Source organism: Bactrocera neohumeralis, chromosome 5, assembly GCF_024586455.1.
Source record: "Bactrocera neohumeralis isolate Rockhampton chromosome 5, APGP_CSIRO_Bneo_wtdbg2-racon-allhic-juicebox.fasta_v2, whole genome shotgun sequence".
Lineage (NCBI taxonomy): Eukaryota > Metazoa > Arthropoda > Insecta > Diptera > Tephritidae > Bactrocera > Bactrocera neohumeralis.
The window spans coordinates 16,228,006-16,255,856 of record NC_065922.1 but is presented as its reverse complement, the minus strand read 5'-3'; the positions used below and the strand labels follow the sequence as shown (position 1 = coordinate 16,255,856).

Genomic DNA, 27,851 nt, shown 5'->3' with positions numbered 1-27,851 from the left:
TACTTATTACATATTATGGGGTATGAGAGCGGAAAAAGGTATCCAAACATAAAAATACATCGCAAAATTTGAATACAAATATGGTGTATGTCTTCGCTGACATATCACAGATCCAAACCTACATTCGCAATAGATCTTAACTGAATTTTTTTATGATTCATAAAAATTAATTTTATAATGAACAAAACGTCGTGATCATTCCCTTCAAGACAATACCTTACTTATTACATATTATGGGGTATAAGAGCGGGAAAAGGTATTCAAACGTAAAAATACAACAGAAAATTCGATTTATGGTTTTCAGAACATTTGATATAACATTTGATAAACTGAGTTAGTTTAGCCCTGTTCGTTTGTCTCTATATACGCGAACAATCCCCAGTTTATGAGATGTCTATATGAAATTTTGAACAAATCCTTTTCTCCAGAATAAGCTGCTCATTTTTCGGGATCGCCCATATCGGACCACTAAAGCATAGAGCTGTCATACAAACTGATCTATCTAAATTCGGCCCTTGTAAGAAAAACTTTTTTATTTGAAAAGGAAAATTTGTCAACTTTGGTTTCAAGTAATGGTACAATCTCTAGAGAAATTGCTCAAGTCGGACCATATAGCATATGGCTGCCATATAAACAGATCAGTCAAAATGAAGTCCTTGTATGGGAAACTTTTTTATCTCACAAGATAACTTCACGAAATTTGGCGCGTATTATTATCTAGAGCAAAACTACAATCTCCCGAGAAATTTTTCAGAATGGACCACTATGGCTTATAGCTGCCTTACAAACTGGCAGATCAAAATCAAGCTTTTATAAGAAAAGTTGAATCTGTGAATGATATTATAGCTTCCATGCAGACGAAATTAAGGTTTTTTCTTGTTTTTTAAGTTTTCAATATCATATGTATATATAGAAATATATATCAGATATCACATAAGCTGCAGCAAAATATTTTAAAATTTAATATTTTTGATTTCACAGCCATCAGTCAAACAGACGCTGCCTCTACGCCTTCTATTCGAACTTCAACATATGTACACACTGATATACTATGTTTTTATGTAAAATAAGACTACCAAATTTCATTTCGATAATATTCTTGCTGCTCCCGTTGCAATGTCCACGCATGTTCAAGCACACACGCCGCCGCAGAGGGTTTGGCGAAGTGAAGTGGCAAGAAAAAGAAAAGTTTTCACACAAATACAAATAAATATAGCTGAAAGTATTTGGGTAAACAGTTATACGATATACTGAAGTGACTACATGCAGATATTTTGCAGCATACTCACACACACACAGACATATAGAAATAGCTGTTTGTGTGTTCGGAGCTTTGCTTTCATATAAAAATGTGAAAATACAAAATATTTGGCAATTTTCTATAAATGGAAAAATATTTTCACTTCACTTTTATTGCAACAATACACACAGCTACACGTCCGCACACACACACACACTCACACGCCACCACAATCAAGTTTTATGCGAGCGCCTAGCGGGTGTGCGTGCGTCTGTTTGAGCGCGTGCTGTTTTTGTTGTTGCCACATGTCTTCTTATTGTGTCTGCCAAACACTTTTTGTGTCTGTGTTGCAAGCGCAAAAAACAGGCCTTTTTCTTATTGTGAACGCACCGCACACTGTCCGTCCGAGCGCGCGAAAAAATAGATGAAGATGAAGGCGCCGCCGCTGCAACAGCAGCAACAGCAACAACTTTTGTTTTGTTAAGTTTCGTAATGTCGACAAATGGCGCAGAAAAATGAAAAATCGAAAGGAATTGCAGCGAAAGCAACGGCCGAAATTAAAAAGGATAATGACGAAAGCACTTTATATATTTGCTTGCGTGTGTGAAAATATGCATGTGTGTGTATAAAAAATTGTTCATACAAAAATAAATTTTATATTGAAACGGCGTTGAATGTTTGCGCCGAAGTTCCACAGAAAATAGTAAAAGTTTTTTGAAATTTTTATAGCATACATAAAGGCGTTTGAACTGTACGCCAGTTTGATTTTTAACTGCCTTGCATTCTGATGCGTAACTGTACTTTGCGTAAGCTTTTTGAATGCATTTGACTGTGTGGAGAGCATGCACTTGAGTAAGCAGAGATTTTATTGGTAAATAGAAATTCTGAAATTTGGGCATTTCAAAGGTTATTGAATATACTACAGCAGAGACTTCAATAACGTTTAGTTATAGAGTAAAATTTGCAGTTAATATGATGTCAGTTTTCTTCAATTTTATTACAATCACTAAATTTCACTCTGCTGCCAAGGCAAATACAAAATACTTAAGCAAAGCACTGGATATGGTGTGTGTCCTTACTAACATAGTAGAGATCTGAACCTATATTCTCAATACATCTTTACTGTACTTATTTTTTTTATTTTTTTATTATTTTTTTTTTTTGATTCATAAGGATTAATTTCATTATTGACAAGAAGTCGGAATCACTACCTTCAAAACAATACCTTAGTTATTACATATTATGGGTATGAGAGCAGGAAAAGGAATCCAAACACAAAAATGCAACACAATATTCGATTGATAATTTTTAGAACATTTCTTGTCATTCTCTCTCTGTTTCTTTTTCAAGAGTGTAAAGTCTTAATAATAGAACATCAATTTCCGAGATTTATTTGAGGTGTCGCATGATTGGTTCCGAGCGAGCTCTCAAGTTAAGTCGTGACCAAGATGTGAGGATTTCAAAATTGCAGGGCTTCGGTTAAAACACCTAATAAACCAAATATTCTACCATACTCCCTCTCTGTCTATTTTCTCCATGGACAGATGTCAGATGTGGTTCCCAGGACAGACGGATCCAAAGAATGAAATCTCAAGCTGAGAGTAGTTTTTTCCGATATAAGGTCTCTTCTGCGATTCAAAATTACTCAAGAGTAAGACCGTCTATTGTTTATGTAACGTGGTGTTTTGTGGGAAAGTTTAAGCTAAGCTTTAAGATCGACTTCAAGCGCTGCAGCTGCGTGGGAACAGGCCTTTGCAAGCACAGCTGGAAAGCTTAGGCGTTAAAAAAACAAAGGCAATCCCAATTTGGCGAAGTAATTGATATGAGCGGCTCACTCAACCCTTAGATAGATAGATAAATAGCAAAATTGAGCTTTTTCACTGCGATCTACGGTCTATTGTGCCCTCACCTATTCCACGTATAGCCATGGAACATTTTTTTATTTGATGAGATATTTTCACGAAATTTGGTTCGAATTATTATTTAAAGGAACGGAACAATCTCTGAAGAAATTCTTCAGATCAGATCAATATAACATATAGCTTCCATACAAACTGACCAATCAAAATCAAGTTCTTGTATAGAATATGTTTTTGTAGGGTATTGCAGCTTCGTTGCAACCGAAATTAACATTTTTTCTTGATTTTAAGCAAATTTATCAAGGAGTAATATTGCCAAACCAATCAAATTATAGAAGAAAAAATCTGAAAAAGTTTGCTACTTCTGCCTTTCCCAGTAATTTCTAAATTGAGCATGCAAATGGGCGGCAATTAATGTCGGGTTATTAAAAGCAAGCTAGGAACACCTACAAAACACAGTAAAGACACACACATACACACATCAACTCATACACGACAGATAAAGCCGCTTTGGAAGCGCCTTGCCGTGTAACTTATTCTAAATTTGCAACACAACGATTCTCTCTACACTTGTAAAACCCATATATTAATCGAATTAACTACAGAAACCTATAAACTCAAGAGAAGATAAAATATTTTGCACATAAAAAAATAAACTTGGCATAAAATTAATATGCGAATGCACAGTGGTGCAGTATAGTGAATGCTGTGGGCGTTTATTATGACTTCAAATGCATTGTACGTTAGTTAAAAAGCTATGCAATGTTGTTGCTATAGCTTTTGTTGCTGTTGTTGTTTTTGTTGTTGGCGTTGCTGCAGTCAGTCAGCAGTCGTGTCAGTTTGTGATTGCTGTTGGCTGGTTGGTTGGCAATGTTGGCGTTACTTTATGACGTGCTACAAACGCTGGCACCTAAGCACGTACGCACGCACACACACACACACACACATGCATATACACATACAGAGAGAGACAGGCATGCACGCCGGCTAATCAAATAAATAATATTCCTACAAGTTATTATACATAACTGAATATGAAAATATAGTTAATTTTTGCAGTTACATACACACATACACATGTGTAGTAGCACACACACACGCGCATAATTAAAATCGCAAAATTAGCCCGATATAAGTAGGAGCAGCCGCTGCAGCGCCCGCCCGCTGCTCCACGCTTGCAAGATTGCACTTCACGCCATCACTTTCCACTGCACAACAACAACAACAACAGCAGCAACTCAATCATATCTTAGCTAGTTGCTGCTATTTTTTCACACTCACTAGCTGCATATACACATACATATACATATAAATATACATCTACATATTTACATATAGAAATGTAAATATATACACACATAGACATGTAAGTAACGTGCATAATGGCCAACACTTGCGCCGGACCAACCTCAACTTGCCACAATTATCCCGCAATGTATATTGTTGCTCTTCCAGTTGTTGTTGTTGCGTTTTTCTACTCATTGCTCTTTTATTTTTGTTTTTGTTGTTGCTTTGCCATTTAATTGTTGTTATTAAGCATTGTTGCGGCTGCAATTATTGCTGTTGCTTTGTTGTTGTTGTTTTTATTGTTGTTGTTGCATTTGTTGAATATTTATACCGCTTGGCATCTAGTTTGTTCATGTTCTTGTTCTTGTTAGTATCAATTCTTCATTTGCGTTTATTTCATATTCATTACCATTCGAGCGAGATTGTTAAATTCTCTCAATAATTTATTATGGTTTTAACTGGCGGACTCTTTGACTGATCGCCGATTTTATTGCGGATAAGTTGGTTTAACAAATTGTAGAAGCTTAAGCAAATGCTTTATGTCTGTATGGTTTCTTAAGCTCATTAATATAGCCTTCAGGTTCTCGATTACAGCTAGATTATTCTTGAGGAAATCATTTTGAACAGTTAATAGTTAGCATAAGCTTTAATGTATTAGTGTTTTCTGTCAAAAAATCCAACCTAATCTAAACCTTTTCAAGCTCTTAATTGGAGAACTCCTACCATTTACTAAAAACACTTTATGGTTACCTTATCTTATCCTTCAGCTGTTGGAACTAAAAATAGCATAGTTGCAAACCATTACATGGTTCTTAACTCTGCTAAGTTCCATCATTTTAGTAGTTCAAGATAGTAGACTATGTTATTCTAATTACTTCTATTAACTATGATTTAACTCTTCAATGTGAATCTGGTCTAATACAACGAAACCGCCGTTGATGACACTAAAACCGTTCTTGAGCTATTTATACAAGTATGTAGAAGAATGTTGACTTGGACTAGGAAAAATTGCAGGACGACCATCTTTCTGAGCAATATTAATATGTAATACCGTAGCTTAACTAAATTTGGCCAAAATACTTCCACGAAGAGATCATAAGTATGAATGGCAGGTTCTGAGTTTACTTAAAATGATCTATCTTCCATGCATAGAAAGCTTATAACACAATGAAAGTTATGCCAAAGCTATCAAAAACAGTCTGGATGTCAATGAAAAGGACAAAACAGCCTCGGATGAGAGCCCCTTTCGATGATGACCACTGCACTCGTATTAAGAAGAAGAAAATGACTTGAGAAATTTTGAGTAATTCTTGGTGCGGAAAAAATTCAAGTTAACCCAAAACTAGTGATTCAATACATACGCAGATGGAAATTAAAAATAATTGGGATTGGTTTAGTTGTACCGAAAATCAAATGGCACAGAACAAAGCCGTTATATGCTAGGCAATGGTGTATGCAGCTGAGATCTTTCTTCTTTATTGACGTAGACACCGCTTACGCGATTATAGCTGAGTTCAGTAGCTGAAAATTACTTGAAAAACTTATATTCACGTAAACTAATTGAGTTATGCCAAACTATGGAGTTATTTTATCCGCACCCAATTCGTCTAAGAAAACAATAAACCAATTAATGGGCAAAAGAAAAAAAATCCTAAATTGGAATAACAATTATTTGGGAAAATGAGAAGAGATGGTTAGGTTAGATGGCTGATCTAAAGAGGCCGCAGGTGCACTATTATAAGTAGTCCTTGTTAAGACATAGAAAATAAGAACTCGTGCTATTGGTAAAGAGGTTAGGCACTCCTTGACCAACCCTGAACGCTCTGTTATTGAGTTCAAGGCTAGTATCGGCGAGAGATGATATGAGAACGGATGACAACTTTCAGAAATCACATGTCTAAAACGAAATTCTAGAAGCAAGATCAAAAAAATGGCACAAATAAAAAAAATCCCGGTGTGCCAACTAGTTAGCTCTCGATATCTGATTAAACGAATAATTTTTTTACAAAGCGTGATGATCAAGAAAATCTTTAATATACTAATAAGGAATGAATATCAAACTTTCAGGCTGTATTTTATGGAGTAGTAATCCTTTAAGATACGACGGCTACGCTGGCTAGGTCATGACGTCCGAATGGTTGAAAACACTCCAGCTCTTAGAGTATTGTACGCAGTACCCGCCGAAGGAAGCAGAAGAGGAGCGTAAGTGGTGTCGACACCAATATAGAAGAAGTATTGGTCCATTATTAGCAGAACTTCTTGAGCCTTGCATTTACAAGTTTATGTAGATTTAAATATGTGTATATATATTACGTCAAAGAGTATTTTCTGTTTCGGAAGCTTTAAAGAAGGTTGAGATGTATTAAGTGTCTTCTAGTTTTCAAGCACTTTTTCAATACCGACGGTATTCTGAAAGTTCATTTTGCGTGAAGTATATTTTGAATGTACTCAGCTTTAGAAGCCAAAACTGTTTTAAGACATTGAAGTTTTATGATTTTAAGATAATGAAGTTCCTCTGGCAAAATTAAGAGTGACTATATAAAAGCATGAGTCATGTACTGAAGTACTAAAATTCTTCAGAGTCGCTATAAAACTTGATTTTGGATGCGAATATCGGAAGTTTTCTCGAAATTAAATAAGTTCGTTGTTATTCAAAAGTGAATCAATAATCTTTAATCTACCTAAAGGCATGCTAAGTTTGCGAAACCGTTTATCTAACTGAATGGATGCTTGTCATAATCTCTGGAAGATGTTAATCCGTCATTTACTTATAAAATCTTCGACTTTACTTCATTTGAATACATATGGAAACGACAGACAGACGTAAGACAATAAGAAGTTAATGTAATTTTTAACGTATGACGTACCGACGTTTACCAATTTGACTTTGAAAGAGTGTGTGAACTTATTATTTTTATCAAATCAACCCCGTCAAAACCAATCGTCGCTCCTTTTACATAGCTAAGATCTCTTCCGGGCTTAAGGCCATTAACACTTGGTGGCAGAGAGTTGGAGGTGTCTAAAGCGGTCAAATCCCTAGACCTCACATTACACTCAACCCAACTAACCGCGCACTTGAAGTTATACTGGAGCTCACACCGCTGCATATAGTGATCAAATAAGCAGCGAAACAATCCATGCTCATGGCAGCGCAGGGTTTTGGCACTGGCCCTTCTTCCATGGGACGGCGTTACGAAGAGGATAAACTTTACAAAGAAGTTTAAAGTTACTAGTTACTCTCGGCAGTAAGGCTAAGTGGAGTGATTCCACGCTCGAACTACTACTCAACGGCAGCGCTATCCAGTGGTACTTTGAAACCAGTGGAAGGCATTGGAGCAGACATTGCGGGACCGCATATTAATGGGAAGTTTTCCGAGCATCTTTCAAGTAGAAGTCTTTGCTATAAGCCAGTGTGCAAAAATCAATCTCCAGCGCAACTATCGCTACCAGCGTATCACTATACTCAGCGATAGTCAAGCGGCACTAAAAGCGATCTCAGCTTATGAGATCAAAACGTTATTAGTGGTGGAGCGTATAAGAAGGCCTCCTATCAGTTTGCAAACGGGTTCAACTGGCCTGGGTGCCCGCTCTGTGGCAGCATTCCAGGAATATAGGGCTGGAATAACTGATTCTAAATTTCCCAGTAATTTGAGAAGCAGGCTTTTGGCCCTAAATACCAACTACGTGGATAAGGATCACATCACTTCTGTCGCGGCGAGCAAGCTCCAGGAATTACTCAGTGTGCTAGACCTTTGTGATCATATGTGATAAAGAAGAGGGCATAATAGACCATAGGTGGTATTATTTTCTATCTATCTATGATTTTTATATATTATGTGCTCTGTAAGATATTTATTTGTTTTATATAAAACACACAAGTTCCGCTGGCAAAGTCAAACAGGATGACCATAATATTAAGAAAATTATGTAAACGATTATTAAAAAAATTATGTGAAAAAAAATATAAAAAATTACGGGTAAAAAAAAATTATTATTTGTTAAAAATTAATTGCAACACTCACCACATAAAGCAGAAATGTTTAAAAGCAATTCAATATGTGCACGTTTCCTGCCAAACTGCTGTTGAATCTCTTTATGGCGCTCGTAGTATCAGCTGTGTTTATTATTTTAATTGCTTTCACTGTTGTTGCTTTTATTGTGGTTGTTGTTGCTATAATGCCACTGTCGGCTACTAAAGCTGCTGTATACCATCCAGTTTGTGAATCGCAGATGTAATCCATTTGTAAAATTAAACGGGACGTAACTTTGTCACACGCGTCACACACACACATATACACACATGTGCATGCCTGCAAGCGTATACCGAAAAACAGTTAGCTAATTTGGAAATAAGTTATAACTCGAAACAGATTTAATGTTTTTACTTTCGCAAATGTATGCACTGCAAATTGAAATTTATTTACTTTTCTGGATTTTTGTAATTTTTCACACTTTTGTTGTTGTAAAATTTGGCTGGCATTTCTAATGGCGTAAACACAAATGTTGGAGGCGTGCGCTGCGTTTGGTAAAAGTTAAATCAAAACGAATTTTGGTGGCAACTCAGCGGCAATAAATTGCACTTCTTTCACTTGTTAAAGCATATGTGTAGCAACAACAATAACAAAAACAAACATACGACTTTTGAATTGCGCTGTTTTCCTCGATTTGTTGCTTATTGCGACTTTCTTCGCGTTGGGAGCAGGTGAAGCGCGTTAATGTCAATTTTGGTTGCACTTGTTTTTGTTGTTGTGTAAATTCACTTTTTTTGCCGAAATAAAAACCAAGTAAATGTTTTACAATTTTTTCCGGTGTTTCGACGTGTCAAAGTTGCAGTTTTTCGGCAGTAAACAAGTGTAAATAATTTACTTTTTTTGGTAAAAGTCTATTTTTGTTGTTGTTGTAGGCGTGTGTGTGTATGTTTTTAAGCACAACGTATTTTTGCAAAAGTTTAATCAATTTTTTTGCCAACAAAAACGTTTTTTAGTATTTTAAAATTATTTGTTGTTGTAATTTATTGTAAAATTTTTTTTGTAATTTGTTGTAATTTATTTTTTGTGTTTCATGCACAGCAATACATATGTACAGCAGCAACTGTTTTTGGTCTCTCAACTATGTGCTTTCGTTCGCGTTTCTTCGTATGTGTGTGTGTTTTTGTTGTTTTTTCACAGCGTTTTTTTTTGCAGAATTATGAAAAAAGCAGCGACTTGTAAATTTTTTGCTTTCAACGTAAATTATTTTCCAACCAATCACAACTCACAATCGATCAGCGAAGTCTACGCGCTGTTGTCGTCAAATCCGAGCTTCTAGAAGATTACCATTTTATTAATTAGCCGCTTGTTTCGTTTTGTTGTTTTTTTTCTTTTGTCCTTTGCTAGCGTTTTGCCTCTGTCTGCTGCTACTCGTGGCGTATTTCAACAGCAGTGCAATATTTTTGTGATTTTTTTTCGCTTTTTTCTCAGCACTTAAATTTTTTTCACCGATTTTTTGCAAGAATTTTGCCAAAACTGTTCTATTTTTTTGGTACACTTTAATTTTTTGCAGTTTTCTGAAATTTCACAATTTCGTAAATACATATGTATTTATTTTTTCAAGTAATTTTTAGCTTTTTTGGTTCACCGAAACAGTTTTAGAGTTAATACATGCACGATTTTTTCGATTTTTTTCTTAATTTTTTTTTTCAATTTCTGCTTAATTTCCACTTTTTATGCACATAACTTTTTGTGACGATTTTTTTTATACAATGTTAGCTTTTTAGCCGCTTCTTGCTCAGTTTATTTAAAATAATTTTTTTTTCGCAATTTTTAGTTAGTTGTAATGACGTTTTGTGTGCTCATGCCGCATATTCTTATTTTGTTGTTAGTAAATTGATATTGATCTGCAAGAGAGAGAACTGAAATTAGTACGAGTAGTGGAGTTTTTGAAGTTTTTAAATTTTTTTTTGAAATGTTTTTTAATTTTTTTCGAGTGAAATGTGCAATAAATGCATGTTGTGCCTAAGTGCTTAAAAAATAATAATTTTTGACTTGTTGTAATGCTCAATATAAACATTGAAAGCCATTTTAATAATTTTTAAAATATTTTTTTTTTAATAAAAACAAGAATATTAAAAAATACAGTTTGAAGCGGTACTCAGTCTAGATATGCACTTGTATGTATGTATATTTATATCAAAAGCACCAAAATTATTATTTCCTTTATATTTTCATACAAAAAATTAAAATTCTTCACTCCTGATTTCTATTTAATATCTGAAAACTTCGTCCCAAATCTTTTTAGACCTCTTTTTTTACACACTTCGGCAGTCATTATTAACTCTAAGCATAATTCTACCTTAAAAACCTATTAATCACTAAACTAGTAAAATTATAGGTCTTTTTTAAAATGCAAAATAGACCTTTTTTTACACACTTAATCATATTGGCAGTCATTATTAACTCATAAGTTTACTTAATTATACCTTAAAAATGGTTATATATTGGTTATATCAGATCACTAAACTAGTAAAAACTTAACACCACTTTGCACAAGTTTACAGGCGAAGGAAAAACGATATAATCATATTACAACAAAATTTGGGATTTGGTTATAAAATGGTTATATATAGGTTACATATTAGTTATATATTGGTTATATCCCTGAGCGGAAGCTTGAAATTTTACTATATTGCATCACCGTATGATATAGTGAATCGTAAGCAATAAAAAACTCAATTTGACTTTTTTGATCATACGTTGTTTGGCATTTCAGCAGACGATATACACATAATTCCATGGATTTTAAAAATTACTGAACTTTTATGTTGAAAAATTAATTTAAAAAAATTCAATTTTTTGAGATTTTATTTATTTAGTATTTTCACTGTTCTGAATTTTTCTATAAAATATACAAAATTCGAAAAAAATATATTTTAAAACTTTTGCACTAGAAACTTAATGAAACCCCGTTCTTGTTATTCTGAAAATCGATTTGACGAATAAGTAATAACGGAGAAGTCGATATTACCGGTCTAACTATTTATTTATATTAAAAAATTTCATTTGACTCACTGGTGCTTTAAAAAATATAAAATATTCTCTGATACCTAACAGTTTTGAACCAAAAATTGTAGTTTCGAAATGATAACAAAACTTATGGTTTAAAAAAGGTTTCGGACTGGTGTCCAAATGATGGTTTCCAAAAAGATTTCGGAATGGTTTTAAAAATTATAGTTAAAAAAAATTTCGGATTGTTACAAAAATTATGATTTCAAAAATTATTAATTAATTTTTTTCTTTTAAATAGCACTTGAATTTAAGTCACTAAAAGAAGACTTTTTTCTGTAGAAATTCATATAAATCTTTCCAGAAAAAAATATTTTTCAGATAAAAAAAATTAATGTTTCTGTTGAAATTGAACCAATGCAGGAAAATAAAATAAAGGTTTTAATTACGAGATTTAGAGACAAATTCAATTTTTATATACACAATCTCTCAACATTCTCACATTATTTAATTAATCACATGTTTTTCAGCTCACAGTCTTAAAAAAACTTTCGAAAAAATTTCGAATTCGATTTTTCCAACTTCTCATATCTTAATTTTAAACGTATATTTCAGTTCAAATGCACTACCAATCGAACACTTCTTCAAACAGACAATAAATTTTGATTTTTAAAACAGATTTTTGTTCAAAAACAAAGTTCGAATTCACTGCACTGACTTAATATGTGGGAGCCTCTAACACTGTAGCCATAATTTTTAAAATATTTGAATTTTTTTTTATATTTTAAGTAAATATTTTCTCATCACACACATAAAAAATTAAATCACCACAATTTTTGGTATTTAAAAAAAAATTTATTTTGAAATAAAAAATTTTAGTTTATATTTGAAATACCAAATATAGTTACTACCGACACATAAATAATTATAATAAATTAAATAATTAGCTGCTTCGTCACAAACATTTTACTTACTAATTTTAACTTTTTTGTCAAATCTACAATAACAAAAATGTACAACAAAACCATTAAATTTGGAAAAAGCATAAGCGACACGAGAAATATGAAACTAATAGAATTTCGAGCAAAACAAAGGGAAATTGAACAGCTTTTCAACATGTGAACACCAAAAAATTTAATAAAACTGAAAACTTATGCAACTTTTTAATATTTTTTTCTACAAAATATGTTTGCCACAATTTTTTTTTTTTAATTTAAGAGCATTTCCCTATATGAGCACCAAATTTTTTTTTCATTTCAAAAATTTTATCCAATTTTTTAATAATTATTGGTTTTTATTTTATTTTATTTATTTTGTTTACAAACAAATTAAAAATTTTTTTTTTTTTCAAATTTTTATTTTTCAATTTTTTTTTAATAATTTTTAAAATGTTTTGAGTTATATTTAAAAGCTGCCAATGAACAAATTTTAACCCTCAGAAACACACAACAAACTCCCAACGCACTTATTTGTAAAAAAAATCTACCAAAAAACTGCACCAGCGCCTAAAAACTCACTACGCATAAAAACAAAAACATAAAAAAATTATACAAAACTCCAACACAACGTACTTTCAACAAATTTCTGTTTTTCAAACAGCAATTTTTTCACAATTTGCCAATTCAGTTACATTTTACCGGCTTTTCGCGGCGCAACACTGCTTGCGTGCGGCAGCCAGCGAGTGCTGTTTCAGCGGCGGTATGAGCAAGCGAAGCGGAGCGCACTGTTTTTGCATGCATTTAATGGAAGAAGCGGGTGTTAAAAACATTTTCTCAATTCTTTTACTAATTTTACAAAATTCACTTGAACGCAATTAAAGTGTACGAGTATTTGGGGAATGTGCACGAAACACTACACAGCGCGGCTGAAAATCGCACATTTAACGGTTAATGGCGAAATGCAACTTATTCACCTTTTCCATGCCTTTTGATGAGTTTTCATTTTATTAATTACTATTTTTCAACTCAAAAAATATTTTTTATGATAAATATATTTATTTTTTAATATTTTTTTGTATTTTTTATTTGTATAACTTTTTGTTTTGTTGTTGTGTATGTGTTGTGTACTGCACTTGTCCGGCGAATGAGAACAACAACACACGCGCGCAACAAAATTTTTTCGCCGGTGCAAGCCAAACAAACGTACGAAGGTATCTGCAAGAACTGCAGTGGCATCGCGTGCAAAATCTCTGTCAGAGCCGGTGGCAGTCGCATCGCGTCGCGACGCGTCGCCGCACGCCGTCGTCCATCCGCAACACAAAACCCTTCGAACCAACAACACCAGCAACAACAGTCAACGCCACAACAGCGAACACACGACACTTGAGCAAAAGCCAACACACTGCAACAACAACAAATGCAATGTGTGGCCTATTTGGAGGGGGCCGGTGGCGACACGGCGAGGCAGGTTGCACGTTCAACACAACGCACTCAAGCCAACAACACAGCGGCAAGTCACTCAACAACCAAGCAGCTTGTATTTTAATGGCTGCAACTAGTCTCGTGCATGTGCGTCCTACTTGCAACAAGGCTTTAGCTCTTTTGTGTTGCAAAAGAGCGTCCCCTGTTGGCAGCCAACGAAGAGAGCGCAGCGCGCCTTTCTTTGCTGTTAAGTTGGCTAAGAGCAACGCGTTTCGCAAATTGGCAGCTCTTGGCAGTGTACATGCAACAGCACCAGCAGCAGCGTCAGCGCTGCATGCAACATTCACTGTTGCGTCGCATTGCCCTTGCAACACGTTGTTGCATAGCATTTTGCCTTTTTGCTCTTATTTTATTTTAGTTTTTGTTTTTGCATTTTAGTAATTTCTTTTGTGCGCTTTTTGTGACTAACGCAAATCGTGTGTTGTTGCTTTTGTTACTGTAGTGTGTGTTGTGTGAAGGGCGCGATGGCAATTGAGCACTGTGCTTTGTGAAGGTGTTGGTGCTGTTTGGTGGCACAAGTGCAATGGGTAGGCGGTGGTAATCAGCTGCTTTGGCGCTCTTGGCTTTTGCTTTTGTTGTTTTTGGCTGCAAATGTCACATGTACGTCTGCTTGATTGATGTGAATTTCGTGAATTGTGTTGATGAGTTTTGGAAAATAGTTTGAAATGTGGAAAATTTTTGATTAAAAAAAGTATTAAATTAAGAGAAATATATTTAGAAGCTACCGAGCGGTTTGATTTTGGAATTATTTGAGACTAATTGTAGTTGCGTACAGGTGTCGACTTGGCGCAACGCATATATTTGGTGACGTGAAAATATCGAATTTTTTTTTAAATTTTAAAATCAAAAATTTGTTTAAAAAATGTCCAGAAAATAAAAAATACATATGAACATTTTCAAAAAATTTCAACATTGTTTTTTAAAATCTGAAGTCAAAGAAATATTTTTTAAAAGTTCAAAAAATCAAAAATGCTAAAATTTTCTAAAATATAAACAAAAACAACAAATTTGGACCAACCAAATTAATCAACATAATCATAAACACATACTTTTTGCGTATCACCAAAACAGCTCAATCACTTGCTAGAGCTTGTCTAGTTTTTAAATAGATTTAAGATTTTATAACTTATTGTTAGGCTTTTAAAACAAAAAATAGATTCAATAAATAAAGAAATATTGAAAAAAAAATATTTTTAAAAATAGTACTGCTTATAATAGTGCTAGAAACAGCTTTATTTTTTATACATACATACATGTAGATTAGTACTGCACTGTTTTAGCTTAATTTTTTTTTATTTCACATTTGGCATATATTTAGTTTTTATGCACATCTTAGAGCCCAAAACATATGTACATATATATTTTTATTTACTCTTTGAAAAAATTTTTTCAACACTGATTTACTAAGTTCAAGGCGCTACAAGTGTTGTGTCTGAAACTTGAAATTAAGTAATCAAAAAGTTAACAATACATAACTAAGATAAGAAATTAAATATTGTTTATTTTTATAATTACATATTTTTATTTTAGTTAAATATTTTTATATTTTTTTTTTTTTAATTAAATTTTAAAAGTAGATTTGCACTACAAAACTAACTCTTCCTTAAAGGATAAGAATTCACTACACTGACTGAAAAACATTGGGTGCCGCTTATAATTTAGCCACAATTTTGAAGATATTTGAAATATTAGTTTATGAAAAACGATTTTCTCATTAAACACATCAAAAATTTTATTATTAATTTTTTTTAATAGTTTTTATGATATATTTAAATTTTTTTAATTCAATTCTTTTACTTATTATTTTTTTAATAATTTTTATTACATATTTTAAACTTTTTTAATTAAATTTTTTTATTTATTATTTTTTAATAATTTTTTATTACATATTTTAAACTTTTTTAATTAAATATTTTTACTTATTATTTTTTAATAATTTTTTATTACATATTTAAAATTTTTTTAATCAAAGTTTTTGAATTTTTTTAATAAAATTAAGTTTTGTTTCTTTGCATAATTCAGTACTTTTACTTCAATTAAATTTTTGTATTAATTATTTTCAATTTTTATTCGTTAATTTTAATAATAATTTTTTATCAAATATTTTCAATTTTTTAATATACATTTTTTAGTTATATATTTGTAATTTTTTTTATTAATTAGCCTTTATTTTTTGTATTAAATATTTTGAATTTTGTAAATTAAATTTTTTTTAATTTTTTATTAATTTATATTAAATATTTATTAAACATATTTTTAATTTTTTAAATGATTTTTAAAATTAAATTTTGTTTTAATTTTTTATTAATTTATATTTTTAATAAATATTCAAAATATCATTTAAAAAATAAAAAATATTTTTATTTTTCTAACTATATAATCGGCATACAAAATGAACTTGAATTTTAAAAATATTGCACGTATATTTTTGAAAAGTTCATTTAACAAATATTTTTGTTTGCTTTCACCACTAACGGTAATATAGCTCTTAATTAATAAAGTAGATGCTAAAACCTGAAAGGCAGTTAAAAAAAATATTTAAAAGAAGTATTGCAATGAAAAAAAAAAGATTTCCAATTCAATTTATTTGGTATTCCTGGCTTTTGTCGAATACATAAAATATGTTGCACCAAAAATTTAATTCAATTTAATTGCATTTTAATACACATTATATATAGTATAGTATAGTTAATTAAAAAGTCCTTTTAAATATATTGTTATTAAAAAAATTTTTTACATTATTTTTAATTGACTTTTAGTATCAACTTAATATTTTTAATTTTTTATTTAACTATTTATTATTTTAATTTTTTTTATCAATTTGTTATATTTTTTTTGCTTTTGATTCTGGTTTTGTCGTTTTAAAGTACATTCTTATTTAATATTTTTTTAATTATTTATTGTTTGCTTTTTCAACAGCTTAACATTTCTCTTTATATATTTGTTTATTTAATTGTTTTAATGTATATTATCAATTTATTATATTTTTTTTTTTGCTTTCTATTCTATATTTAAGTTTGAAATCACTCTTTCATGAAAAAAAAATAGTTTTTGGTATTGTAGGCACTGTGTTTCTTTATTATTTCTTCACTAGTTTATTGTTATTGCTTTTAAAGTCAGTTCACTGAAAATTTTTTTTTTGTTTTTGGCGATTTTAGACTTTATTTTTGTTGGTAGTTTTCATTTGTTAAGAGCTTTCGCCAAAATTTGACTCATCATTAAGATGTAACAATTGCTACGAGTTAGCAGTGATTAATACTTCTTTTACAAAAATATTGCAATAATATTTAGAAACTGTTTTAGTACATAAATCATATTTTTTATTATTGATTATTAATTATTTGAAATGACTTTTTTTTATTAAATATTAAATTTTTTTTTATTAATTTTTATTTAGATTGTTTAATTTTTTTAATTAAATTATTTTAAAATATTAATTTTTTTTTTTAATTTTTATTTTTTTTTAATTTTTCAAATAAATTTTTGTTGAATATTTTCAATTTTTATTATACATTTTGTAAATTTTTTTTTAATTATTAATTTTTATTAAATATTTTCAATTTTTTTCCATTTTTTTATTTACATTTTTGTTGAATATTTTCAATTTTTATATACATTTTTGTAATTTTTTTTTAATTAATTTCGATTTTTTTTTAATTTTTTTGCATTACTTTTTAATTTATTTAAACTCAGTCTAAAATAAATTTAATTAAAATTACATAGATTTCATAAAATTTCAAAACTTTAATTTACATTATTTCTTACTGTTTTTTGGATTTTTTTTTGACGCTATTAAAACAAAATTTTCGTATATAAATGCATTTGTATACCATTTATTATGAATTTGTTAATTTAGCATCTTTATTTCTTATATTTTTGTTATAATTATTGTATTTTTAACTGCAATTTATTTTATGTTTGTCTTGGTTATAGAAAATTTTAAACAAAGCAATAATAGAAATAATAAAAATATGTCATAAATTTTTTTATTAATTTTTTTATATATATTTAATTTTAAAATTTTTATCTTGAATTATTTTTCTATGTTTAATTATTTTAATTTTATTGCATTTATTGTTAAGTTATTTATATTTTTTAATATATTATGTTTATTATTAATTTATTTAGTTTTTTATATTCGTCTTAAAGAGAACCATCTTTAAATAAGCATAAGAATGAGAGCAGTTTCTTCAATTTTGAAGCTTATTATATATGTATATATTATTTTTTTTATTATTTTTAGTATTTTCTATTAAGTTTTTTTACCAAATTTATTAATTTACAATTTTAAAAATGTCTATAAATAATGTAATAATATTTTATGTTGATGGGAAATATTCAAAATGATTTTAGGTTCCATGGTGGTCAAATTTAATTATTGTCCACTAATTTCGGAACAGTTGACAAAATCAAAATTATCGGCAGCTTGTTTTGAAAGCGTTAATAAGAATCTATTTTACGTTAATTTTGCATGTTGCTTAAATTTTATTTTCATTTTTTATTATTTAATAGAGTTTTGTAATTAATTTTCCACTACAGCGCCTATATGGCATAGATTTTTGTAAACTATAAGCATTTTTAAATATATTTTTCATTTTATATAATTTGTTATTTTTATTGCTTTCTTTAATACTATATGTTTTTTAATGAAATTTATAGAAGTTTATAATGCATATTTGTTGCTTTTCATTTTTTATTTGTTTGCTTTATATAATTTTTCTTTAATATTTTTTTTGTTTTTATAAATTTTGTTTTAGTTTTTCATTGTTATTATAAGTTCTACTTCATTGAATCAAAACAAAAAACACCAAAAAAAAATAAACAAATATAATGATTACATTGCCAGAACACACAACAATTATCAGTGCCCACTTTGTGCCCGGCATTAATGCCAACTGTGCTTTTGCTTAAAAAATCACTTTCAAATTTATGTTTTCTTCACAATGATTTTTCCCAACAATTTTCTTTAAAATACAATTCGTTTTAGTTTATTTTAACAAAGATTAAACACACCAAACAACAAACACAGCAACGCGCACCCACAATTTCACGCGCCGCAACGACAAGTGGCGAAAAATTTTAAATCGCTTCGAAACCAAAAGAAATCGTTTGCCAACAATTCAGTTCACTAAAAACCAAAAAATAATATTCAAGCAATTAACGCAGAAGGCGCAACATTAGATTTATGGCGAAATTCGTAAGATTCGTAAAACTCGTAAATCTGTTAAGCAGACGCGTCTTCGTTGATTGCATTTCCGCCAGCGAGAACAGCAAAACACCGCCCGACACCGACACCAATGCGATTGTGATTGCGAATGTGGCTGCAAATTGTTTCGAATGACGACGTGTTTGCGAGTGGCGACTCTAGGCGGCGGTGGCGGCTGCTGCTGCTGCCAGCGTAGGGCTGTTGGAGCTGCATCGGCGCGAAACCAGCAACAGCAACAATCAGTCACAGCAACAGAACATCAACCAACAACCAAATAGCATGAGCAACAACAACGGCTGCGTCGCGTCACACGACAAACGCTAGAAAGAAAGTCGCCAAATTGGCAAGAATGAGAAGAAAACGAATTTTAGGCAAAAACGTTTCATCGAGCTTTTGACGGTGTGACGCGTTGCAGCCGTGTGTGTCACGGCTCGAACGTGCGTCAGTGCGCGGCAGCGCTGCAAATGAATGTTGCGCGCATAACAGTTTATGTTACGTTGGCGAAAAGTAGAAAATATTGCTTACACTGATGACGCAGCTGCGTTTTCGACTCGCTTTACGTTGCAATTCATCCGCGTCGTACGTCCGTGTTGGTGCGCCAGTAGCGTGCGTTTGCGACTACGTGCACCAAGGTTCTGCACTCGCCACTGTCACTGTGACCAACAGACACAATCATTGCGCCTAACACCGAATAGAATAGAATATGATAATAGTAAGCGCTGCGGCTAGGGCGCTGTGATGCGCTATGCGGCGCGCGACGTTGACTGCGCGCTGACGTTACACTGAGTGTGCGAGCGAGCGCGAGGTGAGTGAGTGAGTGAATGTATGCAGCGTGCAAAACCGCACACACACACACACACACACACTCACAAGTAATGCAAGCGCGCGCATAAAAGCGATAGAAAAGTGTTATGTGTTGGTCATTACTGCCTAACAAACACAACAACAACAGCACACACACAGTGTATCTCATGTCAACAACATATTGGTCTGTCAGTTGTCCATCTAACCATCCATCCCAAGCCAAACAAACCACATCAAACCTGCCTGCTTGCAATACTCTTCTCCGCATATAGTATGTACATAGAACCGAACACGCGCGCGACCATGGACATGCGAGCGAGCGAGTGAGCGCGCAGCCGAATTGATAGACGAATCTTCATCGGCCCACTGCAGCGATGACCAAAAGTTTTCTTTCGCGCTTTTTTTTCACGCTCACCACCTAGCGACCACTCGGCTGTGTTGTCGTCAATTGGGCCGTTTGGTCATTTTTATGTTTTTCCTTTCGTTTTAGCCATCCTCACACGCAACAACCACACGTCCACTGCACGCGCGCACACATTACGCGCACATTCTTCATATAAACACACACACACGCTCAGAATTCTTCGTTCGGACACTCACTTAATCGTTACTCATTGTGTCGCCCCATAAATGTTATCCCCAAAGCAGGACATTTTTTTGCTCTTCTCACCTTTTTGGAAGAAAGGAGGAAGGAAGTAGGGAGTGCGTGCGTTGCAAACTTGATTTGCGTGAAAGCGAGCGCGCGCGCGTTGCACAGCGTCTGCTGTTAGGCGCACAGCAAAATGGAGCAAACAATTCACCAATCGCCACCCTCACTCACACGCGTAGCGAGTAGCGACCCAGCAACCCTTACCAAAGCGTAGCAACCCCAACCCTTACTCTACACTGCTTGCTTGGCGTGGAGTACGCGCGCCTCGGCGTTGTTGTGCGTTTTGTGGCGGATCTGCAGCGCTATGTTGTTGTTGGCGTAGTATTTTGTAGTAATTTTTTGTACCAACAAGTGTTGCGATTTTATTAGTGTTGCTGGTTGCATTTGACGCTACTGTTGTTGCTGTTGTTGCTGCTTGTAAGCTGTTATGGTGGCGCATTTTGCGCCAAATGTCCATTAACATTTGATGGAATTGTCAAACAATAAAAGATTTTTTTCCAGACACGGCATATTCATTTAGTGGCAGTGCGCGTTTGTTGTTTTTGTAGTCTTATTTGTTGGCATGTTTGTTATTTCCAGCGGCGCGAGTTATGCGGCGCATTTGAAATATTGCCCAAATTTGTTGGTTATGTTGAAAATTAAAATCATTTCTAGTGGAGAAAAGCATAGTTTTTAAGTGACCTACTTTCTCTGTGTTGAATTTTAAGCTTATTTGAAGTCAATTTTATGTAAATTGTTTTTTCAGTAGTTTTAATTTGTTTTTATTAAAATGGTTTATATTCTTTAGCACTTTATTTTATATTATTATTTTTTATTTAAAGCTTCTACAATTTGTTTATAATAGCTAAAGTCGGTTTTCATTAATTTAATTTTTTTGCAAAACATTTTTTTTAGTAAAATTAAAATTATAGAATTTAATTTTGGATACTTTATGTTGTTAATTAGTAAAATAAATTGATTTAGTTAGTCAAATTTTACTCAAATTAAAATTAAATTAATTAAATAATTTTAATTTTATTAATTTATTTATTTGTTTTAGTTTAAATTAATCACTTAATTTTAATTTAATTAGTTTATTTATTTAATTAATTTTATTTTATATTAATTAGTTAATTTTAATTTAATTAATTAATTAAATTATTTTATTATTTCAAATTAATTTTAATTTAAAACTAAAATTATAGAACCTAATTGCAGACACTTTATGTTGCTAATTAGTAAAACAAATTGATTTAATTAATTAAAATTAAAAAAAATTAATTAATTTAATTAATGAATAGTAAATTAATTAGTTAATTTTTATGAGTTAATTAAGTTTTACTATTTTTTAATTAATTAATTAATTTTAAATTTAAAACACTTTATGTCGTTAATTAGCCAAATAAATTAATTTAACTAATTAATTTAATTGGTAAAATAAATTATTTACGACATAAACTGTCTAAAAGTAAATTCTAAAATTTTTGTTTTACTTTTAATCCCACAATGATCATAAATAAATATCAAGACATTGTTAAAAAGCTGCTTACATTTTTCTCAGAGAATTTAATTTACGTCGCAAAATATACAAAAATTAGCTGTAATTGGCGTTGAACCGCAAAAATCGAAAAAAAGTGTCTAAGCAGAACAGGAAGAGAAATAAAAAAAAAAAATGTTTGCAAAATGTTTGTTTAATTCGAGCTAAAATTGAAATATTATGATTTACCAACTATTTTTATGTTTGCAGTTTGTTTTACTTCTAAAAATTAAATTTTTTTGTTATTATAATTATTTTATATTTTTTGATATTATTAATTTCTAAGACATTTTATTCGTAATACAACTTTTTTGTTAATTTTTTCATGTTATTATTACACTAAGTACAAAATTTACTAACGTTTTTAAGTTACCAAGTTTTTTTTTTGTAAAGTTCACTTTTAAATAATTGCATTTATTATAATATTCATTTCAATTTTCAAAGTTCCCATGTCCAATCAAATTCAATTTATATTAGGTTAAGATAGGTTAGTCTGGTAGGCCAAAGAGCCACGCATAGACCAGTTGTGGTCCTTTGCGATACCAGATGGAGTTCAATTACTAGTCCATGAGCAATAGTCATCCTTTAGGATTCAAGAAGAATTCAATTTCAAATCACAAAACATAATTTCTTTGTAACTTAGCAACTTTTGCAGAATATTTCACCCACAATTTCAAACAACATTAGTTCGTTTCGGTATTGAAAACCTTTACGCACACATTTCGCTTTAGAAAATGGTAAATAGATTCTTTCTAAAGCAACACAATATAAACATCACTTTTACAAGAGTAGCAAGTTTTTTCTTTTTGTTTTTAGTCCTTTTTCACATTACTACCACTTTAAATAAGCTAGATCCCATGAAGTAACACTTAGTCCAGTGATCTCATTGGAGAGTCATGAGATGGGTTGTGTTAAGTTTAGCGGATTAAAGTCCCGAAACTCCGGCGATGCTTTCTCCTACTATAAAAAAAAACAGTCTAGTTGTACTTTTTGTGAAATTTTTATTTAATTTAATTAACGAGGATTTAATTTTTTTTTCACATTTCACTTCGGAACAACCTGAAGAAAAGCACGATGAACTATCATTATCATATTCTTCTTTATTGGCACCACTTATTATGGTTATATAAATGTATTTAAATTAGTTAATATTTGTTTCATGATCTTTTCAATCATGTTATTTTATATTTGCACAGGTAAAAAAATACTTCAAAATTATATATTTTTTCAACCGAGTATCTTTTACGCACTTCGAAGCAGTCACTTTTAAGGCGGATTTCAAAGGCAATTTTTCTAAGATCCACAAATATGTACATATCTAAACACAGCTCACATTTTTAAATATTTTAAAAGCATTACCACAATTTCTTTTCACAAAATATAAATACACTTGCATACTTTTCTTGCTTAAATGCTACTGGAAGTCCTCAAGCCCATTATTGGTTAGCCTTTTTTATTTAAAGAACTAGCAATAAAAACTAGACTAAAGTCGTTGAATTTCATTTTTAATTAATTAGTCATATATATTTTCACTATATATAAGTATATATTTTATTCTGAATATAAATCTTCCGCAAATTCGTATTTAGCACATACTTTTCATGCTTCTGAAAAGTCCATTTCGCAACCACAAGAATGTAGCGTTGAGCATTATGCTAATAAAATTTACAAAAATGCACTTAGAATTTCAATATTTTTAGTCACTTTATTTAATAATAATTGTTTGTTGTTTTTTCAATATTTTTAGTCACTTTTTCAGTAATAATTTTTTTTTTGTTTTTTTTCAAGCTTATATTTACTCCCATTCTTTCACGCGAACGCTAAAATAACCTTTGGTGCAAGTACTAGTATAAAAAGTTGTAAGGACTGACTTAAGCAGTGTTTGTCCGGTTTTTTTTTTTTAGTTTTTTAAATGTTATTTGCAAACCAGAAAACTACTCGTAATATTGATTTCATATTATTATAACATCTGATTAGGAACTTCAACTTAAACTTGTGATCACTTTTGTGGATTTTCTTGGCTATAGCTTTGATTTTTCCTTAAATTTAGCACTTTTTACTTTTTTAATAATTTTTTCATAATTTCTTTTTCAATTTTTTTATAATTTCTTTTGACGCAATATTTCTTAATTTTTTTTTTTAATTTTTCTTAATTTTGTTGTTAATTTAATTAAGATTAATATTTAATTTATATTTTTTAAATGTTATTAAATTTTTAATCTTTTTTTATAATTTTTATATTTTTTTATTTTTATAATTTTTCTTTTTAATTGTTTTTTAATTAATTTTTTTTTTTAATTTTTTTTGTTAGGTAAACTATATTACTATACTTTGTTTAAAAATTAAAAATGTAATGGCTTTTTGACAGTCTTAATCATTTTTAAAAATACATATATTTAAAACTTTGTTTGTTGTTTGTTAAAGAAAATTAATTAGTTTTGCTATAATCATTAGTATTATTTTATAATATATCATTAGTTTATTTACTTTTCCATTTACTTCTAATATTTTTCGATCTTGTATGCATTTTTTCTCTCATATTTTCACTAATAACTGATGGTTTAATTAAATTTTTCTTCCACTTAAGTATAAGTTAGATTTTATTTACTTTTATTTATGGTTGTTTCAATTATAACTTTAATAAAATATATAATTTTAATTTATATTAATTTTAGTTTACTTTTATTACGGAAGTGAATAAATTTTAGTTTTTATAAGTAATTTTTTTTATACAGTAACGTTATCTATTCTCGTTTTTTTTAATTTTTGTTGCATGTAAAGGTAATTTAGATTTTATTTGTATAATTTTTTCTATTAGTTCAATTTAATTTCAAAAATGTATAATTTAATAATTATTATTAATTTTATTTAATTAATTTATTAATTATTTTTATTTTATTTATTAATAATTATTAATTTTTATAAGTACTTATTAATTATTATTATTTTTTAATTAAAATTTTTATTTTATTTTTATTTTTTTTTCAATTTTTTTATTTAAATTTCAATTTTATAATTTTTTTATTTATAACTTTTATTTTATGAAATTAACTGGCTTTTCTTTTTACTTTCTTGCTTTCGTTTCAAAGTATTTTTATAACTTTCCAATTTTCTAGACACGCCTTCACACATTACACTCAATTTTAATAAAAAATAATAACAATTCACTTCGGCTGCATTGCCGTCGGTGAAACAACACGACATTTTTTCAAACCTACCGCACTTTCTCACTGCTATACTTCCGCTATGCGCACGACGTTTACTGCCTTTCCCGCTACGCTAATGCTTCGTCGCACTCGAAACACTTTTTTCCAGTTCACTTTGCATACTCGTTTGGCGTTGCATTTTTACAAAAGTCTCATTTTTTCGAAAACTTTCAACATTTCAGGAATTTTTTTCTATTTTCAATTACTTAAAAGAGTTCAGTACACACTTCGCTGGTACGGCAAAAAACCAACAAAAAAAAGTAATTTCTTTCCGCCTTTTCTACACATTCAGCCGCCGCTGGTCTTTCTGTAGTCAGTTAGTTAGCTATTTGCTGCTAGTGCCGCTAATGCGATCCGTTCTTAGCCGTTGCGTGTCTCGTCTCGTTCGTTGCAAGCGAGTAACTTTTTGCATGTGTTGCGTTGCGTTCGCTGAGTGTGCGAATATGCGGTGGCTGACTGCCGACTGCCCGACTGGCTGACTTGCTGCCTGCCTGGCTGGCTGCTTGCCTGCTTGGTGGCTCTTGGTTGTTGGTTGTTGCTTTTTTAGTTGGCGTGCTAACTGGCTAACTGCACGAGTGGCTGCCCGAGTGGCTGCTGTTGGCGCTGTCGCTGACGCTGCCACTGCTGCTGCTGCTACTATTTCTACTTCTATGGCTGGTTCCTTCCGCTAGCGCTGCCTGATGACAGCCTAAGTGTCCCACTGCCAGGTTATCTCACTGGCTGGCTAAGTAGCCCTGTGTGTCCAACGGCGCTGACGCACTCACTCGCTAGCTAGCTGGGATGACTAGCAGACTGTTTGGCAGATCGACTGGCCCGCTCCTACTACCAACACACATTCGGTACTGGCGCTGGTGTCTGGCCTAGCGCTGTGCTGCCACCACGACTCTAGTCACTTTCCTACACACACACACACACACATACACTCCTAAATGCTGGGCGCAAACATATGTCGGTGTGTGCGTCTTCTAGAAATTTTGTGTGTGCGAAGTGCCGCTAATGCCGTTTGAGTGAACTCACTCGCTCGCGGACGCTGCTGCCATAGTCATAGTCTCCTATATAAATTCTATGCGATACGTTGAGTTTTTGCTGTTGTTGTAGTGGTCAGTAGTGTAGTTGATGCGTGCAGTTGTAGTTGTGGCGATCCACAAACATTTTGTGTGTGGAGCCAAAACGCATTAACACTCAAAGCATCAAACCGCTGCCGCCAGCAGCAAACTCAGCGGAGGAGCAGGCGGCCAAAAAATTCGTGAAATGTTACGTACGGCCAGTGTCACTGTCGTGAGAAACAGTAAAATGCACACACACATACAGTTATGAGTTCGAACACTTAGAAATTTACAAATTTTACACAGCGCCACCTTACCCCTTCCGCGGTCACAGCCGTAACATATGCGAGGCAGCGCGGCTGTAAGCAACATTTTGTTTGGCGCTCAGCGTGCGTTCTTCTAGCTAATTCATAGCTGAAATGCTAAGCGCACACGAACACACACCCACACACACACAGACACACCAACGAACGACCATCAACGATTTACTCACTTGCTCACTGTGCGTTTCAGCGCCTCGAACAGCGCGTGTTCCTTGCGTCACCACCCGCTCCTTGTCGGAAGACTGCGCGACTCTGAGGCACACACTTGTTCACGTCACGCTCTGTGCGAAAATGCAATTCCACTCAAACTAGTCTCCTAAACCTCCTATTGGTCTTACATATGTGCGGTTACGAGTGCGAGCCACGTACCGGCGCACCACACCCCGCCCACTTCACACACTGCCACTGCCAGTGGCATTTCTATTTGCAGTCAACGCACAATTCGCATGCGAACCGCGGCGGCAGAGAGTCTTGTTGGCAACAAAGCGTCCAGAGATTGGCAGCGTCAGAGGTTCGGAGCGTATGTTGCAATTTGAACTCCTGTTGGCCTACAGCGGCGCTCAAATACTCGTGGAATATGCTCTTAAAAGCAAGGAGAAGAACTGGGCGCACATACACACACACACACACACAGACAATCAACTACCTGCAAACTAAAAAAATCATCAAGTAGTCAGTGGCTTTTGCTTAGAAATAGGCGCTCATTACACACCTTCTGCCCCCGCCACCTGTTCACATAACAGTCACACATACAAGCAACACGCAACTCACTCCTACTATGAGCGAAAATGAGTAACACGCTTTTACTCTTTCACTGCTTAGGCGTAACGAGTTGCAAAACGTATCCCCACCAGCAAACATTGCGAATATACACTCTTAAATGTTGCCAGCAACATGTTGCAATAGCGTGTAAGAGCGCCAAACAGCATTTAACTGTACTGTAAGGCTGTAGTGGCAACAAAAATAATTAAAAAATTCTACTATCATTATATTTTAGCTCAAATTCATGCCTTTGCCGTTACTCTTTGGCCTGCTGCTGCTCGGCAACATGTTGCTGGGCGCACGCAGTTGTGTAGCCGTAGTATAGGAAGTGTCTAATGTATGGAGTAGGCGATTTCTCCATTTAAATTACATACTTTGAAATGCGTAGAATATTTTGATGTAGCGTTTGCGGGAAGTGAAGGGTTTATGCTTATGTAGATCAATGAATAAAATAGTTTTCGGCACTCTTAGTGCAAATGAAAAGGTGAAATGTTAACGAAAAGTTCTTTAACCTAATTTGGACTGCTGGCAAATATTAGTTTGGGTTTTTTTA

At 32.1% G+C, this 27,851-nt stretch overlaps 1 protein-coding gene across 6 annotated transcripts in view; it reads right to left on the bottom strand.

The window, feature by feature from the left end:
* Positions 1-27,851, bottom strand: part of LOC126760678 (platelet binding protein GspB) — a 470,397-nt gene that overhangs the window by 427,860 nt on the left and 14,686 nt on the right. The window contains exons 1-2 of one of the 6 annotated variants that reach the window (XM_050476504.1): positions 25,180-25,991; positions 8,409-10,261 (exon numbers count right to left, since the gene is read on the bottom strand). The gene's annotated coding sequence lies outside the window, so the exon portion shown is untranslated. The other 5 variants (XM_050476510.1, XM_050476506.1, XM_050476507.1 and 2 more) reach the window with 5 other exon arrangements.